General features: G+C 47.0%; 1 long non-coding RNA gene across 4 annotated transcripts in view; it reads right to left on the reverse strand.

Annotated features, from left to right (window-relative positions):
* LOC308631861 overlaps positions 1 to 5,760 on the reverse strand; it is a 29,688-nt gene extending 23,928 nt beyond the window's left edge. For 2 of the 4 annotated variants that reach the window (XR_014018355.1, XR_014018356.1), the window contains exons 1-3: positions 5,609 to 5,760; positions 5,423 to 5,520; positions 27 to 121 (exon numbers count right to left, since the gene is read on the reverse strand). This is a non-coding gene — a long non-coding RNA (uncharacterized lncRNA). Of the gene's footprint in view, positions 1 to 26; positions 122 to 239; positions 445 to 1,811; positions 1,897 to 5,422; positions 5,521 to 5,608 lie in introns of all 4 variants that reach the window. The other 2 variants (XR_014018358.1, XR_014018357.1) reach the window with 2 other exon arrangements.
* Positions 5,761 to 6,000: the final 240 nt, after the last annotated feature.

A 6,000-nucleotide genomic window follows, 5' to 3' on the forward strand; every position in this document is an offset into this window, starting at 1 on the left:
GAGTAAAAATTTATTTGGGGGCTCACAGTTTCAGAAGTCTCAGTCCAAAGGTAGCCAGCTTCATTCCTCAGAGCTGGAGGTGAGGCAGAACATCGTGGTGGAAGAGTGTGGTGGAGGGAATCTGCTCACATGATGATCAGGAAGCAGACAGAGAGAAAGAGAGTAAATCCACTAACTAGATGCAAAATATGTACCCCAAAGGCCCATTGCAATGACCACCTCCTCCAGCCACAGCTGACCTGCCTTCAGTTACCACTCAGTTAATCCCATCAGGGACCAATTCACTGATTGGCTTAAGACTCTTGCAACCCAACGGTTTCTCCTCTAAGCCCTCTTGTGTTGTCTCACACGTGAGTTTTGCAGATACCTCACGTCCAAACCATAAAAGATACCTCGTATTTGGTTTTTCTAATGCTCCATGGGGGCTTCTGGACTAATGGGCAACTATTGAAGAAAAAAATATTCTACCATTTGTTAAAGAATAGTAAGGCAGTCTTTATTCCAGGTGCTTCTGTAATGGGGTCTGGCAGTAGGAGAGAGATTTGGGGGCTCAACTCTGACTGCAACAAGGAAAAGTTGGAATGTGTAGCAGAGGAGCAGGGTGGGAATGGGGTAAACAATTAGAAAATGAGTAAGAGGAGACATGGGGTGTGGGGAGGAGGAATTTTATCTAACCGCACCTAAGAGGATTCTTGCGGTCAGGGTGACCAGACATCACCCAGGGTGGGGGTGAGATAAGGAACAAGCTCAGGTATGGAGGGGGATCAGGTACGTGAGGGTAGAGGGTTCTGATTGACCCGACTTAGCAGAGTTCTCACGGGAAGGATACTGCAAGGACTGAGGTGGAAGCCCTTGTTTGGATCAAATGACTAGAAGAAGCCTGGAGAAGCTTGGTCTGTACCCAACCCAGGTGTCATGCATGGTCACACCCTCCACCCAGCCCATCTGACGTGGTCTTTGTGAAACCCACACCCCCATGGCTGAAGTCTCTCTTCTCCTAATTTGCTTCCTTATATTTGAACCTTCTAGAAGTCAGTCATGTTGTGTTTTCTCTGTTTCCCAGTTTCAAGGCATCTTGTATTAATCATTTTCTCCGTCTCATTTGAAAACAGGATGCACCTCTCAAGTGAATATTCATTGTAAGTCACACCTCGAACTGCAGAGAGTGAGACGGTTTAAGTGTCACAAAGCAGATCCGTGCATTTCAGGAGATGGAGCCTTCTAGCTGACCCATAAACCTAACTGCACCTAAGAGGATGCAGTTAGGTCCAGTTAGGTTTATGGGGCTGCTGAAGCTGGAGAGAGAGAGAGAGAGAGAGAGAGAGAGAGAGAGAGAGAGAGAGAGAGAGAGAGAGGCATTTCCAGGGAAGTCAAGACAGGGTCGATGGTCACAGCAGTAGCACAGCTCTGGGGAGACCAGGGCAGAGGTGAGTTCCGTCGGGTCGTTCATTTCAAGGTACACAGGTGTATGGTGGAAACGTTCCTCCGTTCCCATCCTGTCTCCCAGCATTCCTAGGAATGTCATAAACACTGACTGCATCTATATGGACATAACCTTAAATATTTTAATTAGCAAAATAGGCAGTAGACACATCCACCCAACTTTTAATAAAGACTGCAGGGCAGACTTCTGGCAGGACACAGAATTCACCCCAGATGGTTCAAACAAAGAGCCCTTAATGCAAAGACTCCTTCCTGGGTGATGGGGGGTGAAGGCCACAAACAGGGATGTGGAGCAATAGCAGGAAGTCACGGTCTGAGAGGGAAGGAGGGGGGAGGAGCAAGGCAGGAAGTCAGGGGTATAGACTTACAAGGAAAAATGATGGTGATTGGCACAGATGGACGAAAGATATCTCTTTGGTTCCTAAGGTGACCGCTGACAATTTTCTGGCCTCCCTAAGAATTAATTTTTTGTCATTTCTTTTTCTTCCTTTCTAGATCCTATTCGAAGTTTGTGGAAGTGCAAATCAAGAGAAGAAAAAAATCCCCATGCAATTGCTCCTGAAATTCAGCAGACAGATTATTAGTCTTAGACCCAGGAGCGGAACCCAGTGGAGTGTCAGGACCATGCCAGGTTGGGAAGCCGACTATCAAACTTGGCATCTTCAATGAGGTAATATTGACCTGCCCACACTGGTTTCTTCCAAATAATCATGCTGTCACTCAGACTATGTTCAGAAAAGAAAGGGGAAATTAGCAGCTCTTTTGCTTGAAGATGAAGGGCTCCCTCCTGCAAATTGAATCTGCTTTGAAGCTCAGTCCACACCTGGGAAATTCCTGGCACTGCTGTTTCTCCCAGGGGAACCACCTGAATCCCAGTGGGCCGTGGGTTTACATTCTGTGTAGAGATGTGACTTCTACAGCATGGTGCCTGGAAAGTGTGATCCTAATAAAAGGCCAGCTACAAGGACATGCCAAATGTGCCCATCTGTGGTCCTGGGGTGGAGAGTACACTCCACGCAGCGAGGACCACGTGTACCCTGCTTTCTTGTCTGGACTGAAAAAAGAGACCTTGCACTTCGAATGTCAGCGTGTGCTGCTTTTCTGACCTGACCTTTTGTCTTGGCAACAGGCGAAGCCAACTTGGCACCTTTTAAGGGTAAGAAATTCCCAGGGCCAAAATGGAAGCTGTAGCTCCTTCCTCTGCCCGCGGGCCAGTAGCAACATATGCAGTCTACACCGTGTGGTCAATCACTGATATGAACTGTGATAGGAGAAAATAAAGAGAGAGGAAGTGAGGGACCCCAGCAGGGGAAACTCAGGTCTGTGCATGAGCCTGTCACATGGAAAATGCCATGAGATGCTCTCCAAATCCAGATCCAAATCCTGCTGAAAGAAGTGGCTTGGAATGGTCCCTTTCTCTCATTCCCTCATCTCTGATCCTATCCCGGAAGCCTTGTTTCCTGTCTGGGCACCTGTCCCAAGGCCTGTGTGGCAGAATCCTGTCCCTGTTGTACCTCACCTCCTCATTCAGGTGGGCCAAGGTGCTTAGTGGGTAAGACATCACCTACTGAAGACAGAATCTTCTAGGGTTCTCCAGACTCAGTTGAGGAAAATGGTTTAAGACACAAGAGAGTCACAGCATGCAAGGTGTGCCGGTGGGACGTCCTTCATCCTGCCCCACAGTTCCCATGGACAGGGAGACTCATGACACAACTTCCTACTGGGACGCCTTGTTCCAAAGACAGCATGGTTAGACGCTTGATCCCAAGAGAGTTATAGCATCAACTTTTACCCAAATGATTCTCACATGCTCCGAAATGCTAGAATGAAAGAGAAATAAGATCTGCCAAATGTATGTGAATCCAAAGGGAATTAAAATATATCAAACTGAGGCTGCCACCCAGATTTCCTTGTCCTGGCTTCAACCGAGTGATGTCACATCAGTCCACCTGAGCCCAGCACATGTCCTTGTAGTCGCACACAGGATTCCCTGCTCATTCCAGACCAACACAGCAAGCACACAGAAGGAAAAGCACCCACCATAAAAGGAGGAACCAATAAAAACTAGAAGTTACTAGCAACGCCGGGCACATAGCAAGTCATCACTAAATGGCCCATCTCTTACCGGAGTTGTCCTAATTATCATGAGCACCGCAGCCACTGAAGGGAAAGGTATCCGTCTGCTTGGGGTGTTGAAACAAAATACCACGAGACGGAATGGTTTAAACAACAGAGAATTGTTCTCAGTTTTGAAGGTTGGTAAGTCCAAGATGGAGGTGCTGACAAAGCAGGTTTCATTATTTATCCTCTTCTTTGATTCACAGACAGTTTTCATTTCACAAGATGCTCATGCAACCTCTTCAATGTGTGTGTGGGGAGAGAGACAGAGATACACAGAGAGTGAGAGCTAGAGCGAGAGCGAGAGCGAGAGAGAGAGAGAGAGAGAGAGAGAGAGAGAGAATTCTCTGGTATCTTTTATAAGGACACTCATGCTATTAGATCAGGAACCCACCCTTATGACCTTATTCAGCTGTAATCTCTTCCATAGAGACCCTATTTTCAAATAGAATTGTGTTGGGATCAGGCTGAAACATACAAACTTAGAGGATGGTTGAAGGTGGATATAACAGTCTATGATTCGTCGGCACAACCCAGTAGCACTGCCCTTAAATTATTCAGTGCTGGGTACCTTTGTCTATGTGGTGACACTGAATTCCCAATTTGTCTCTAGGACTCCAGACCAACGAGGCAGCCATCATTGAAGGAAATTTGTCTAGAAATCCTATTAGAATAGGATGGGATTCTGTGAAGACTATCAACTGGATTTTGATTACGGAATCATCTTTGCAACTTGCAAAAGCAGGGCAACATAGGTGATGATGGCCATCTGTGGAAATCCAGGTCACGGGCTGTGGTTGGGGGATGCGACTACTGTCAGCCCTTGCTGTACCTGCAGATCTCCCTGACGGGGATGGGGAATGGGGTGATCCCAGGGGTCGTGGTTCTGGCCACACACCCCAGCACTGAATTCTTACTGATCCTCCGTACCTGGTCACCCTGATGCCGTATTCCCTCTCTGGTCCACTGAAAATCTTCCTGAGCAAGGCATAGCTGAAGCCTCTGATATCTCTAAGACCTTGTCCACTTGGAAATATTTACCTCTTGCCTCCTAGCTATTTCCCTCAAGGTTGCATTTCTCTCAGAGCGAATGCCCAGAGAGAGAGACATTCTGTAGCTTAATTGCTTTAATCGCTGGTAAGTCTTGGCTCTAGGAGATCTTAGCACACTGTAACCTTAAATATGTGCCTCGCCCCTGCATAGCAGCCACTACACACTCCCTAAGCATGAGGGGAAAAGCAACATTTTCAATGTTTAACTCCAAAGGAGCCCTTAGGTGAAGGTTTAGATCAACACTAGTTCCAACCAAGCTGGAGACCTGGCATGCACATGGGTGGGACCTGGACATCTTGCCATGTGCCCTTCACAGCAAAGCAGTAAGACTGTTTAGGCTTTTCTTAAAATAGTGTCCTGGCATGAGAGCTGAGAAGGACCTTCAAGTATTCAGCAACACGGCACCTTCACGGGTCACAAGATGTTAGTACAGCCGCGTGGCTTGTGTGCTCCTAGGCGCTACTGGTTAGAGGTCAGTGAACAGCTTCACTGGAAACTGGATTCCTCTTCTTCCAAGCCTCTTTGATTCCCGTGGGCTTTGGACTTTATTTGGATTGTGCACACCCACCATGATGCCTATTTTTCTGTCCTCCTGGACAATCCTCATGAAATCGCACCCTTTGGAGGCACCTCTAGCTCCTGGCTCATCGGGGCCATTAAAGCCTGCAAACTCACAACCCCAAAAGGAACACAAACTATCAGAAGGTCATCGGGAGACGCTAAGCCTCCGAAAGCCTGCCTGTAAGAGGACTCAGTTTTCATTGCCTCTGATGATAATAATCTGCATGGTCAATAGTGCATTGCTTACCATTTGGGATGAAGGTATTATCACTAGATCTTTGAGATGTTCCAAGTAATCTGTGGTTGATCTTCTTAGGTACTTTTAACCGATGACCATGAATATTCCTAATGAAACAGTTTGCCAAGAAATGAAAACAGGATAATCCTAAAATAGAGACTCTGGTAAGCATTCAGAGCAAAACAGAATACTGACCTGGGCGGGCTCAGTTTTCAGGGGCGGATCTACCCCACCTGACAGAAGCCCTGACACCTCTTATGACTCACTGACCTTCTTCCTTTTCCTTGCATCAAGCACAAGAAGACACACTATTTCACTCACACACACACACACACACACACACCCAAAAAAACCCTTTTAATTCTGATTCCTACTTGGAAAGAGAAACAAACCCCCCATGCAGAAAACTTGTTCTGTGGCAGGAAGCACTTGGTGCATGTTTATATAACACTAGAATCTTCAAATCACATGACATGCACATTGGCCGGTTGGGTTCTGCTGTATCATCTGAACAGCTCACAGCATCCACTTGCAAATAAGAGGGAAGCACAGCGTTCACTACCAGAGGTTTCCTGAGGTCACGCAGG

The sequence above is a fragment of the Spermophilus citellus genome (genome assembly GCF_964194105.1).
Source record: "Spermophilus citellus genome assembly, chromosome: 12".
Taxonomy (NCBI): domain Eukaryota; kingdom Metazoa; phylum Chordata; class Mammalia; order Rodentia; family Sciuridae; genus Spermophilus; species Spermophilus citellus.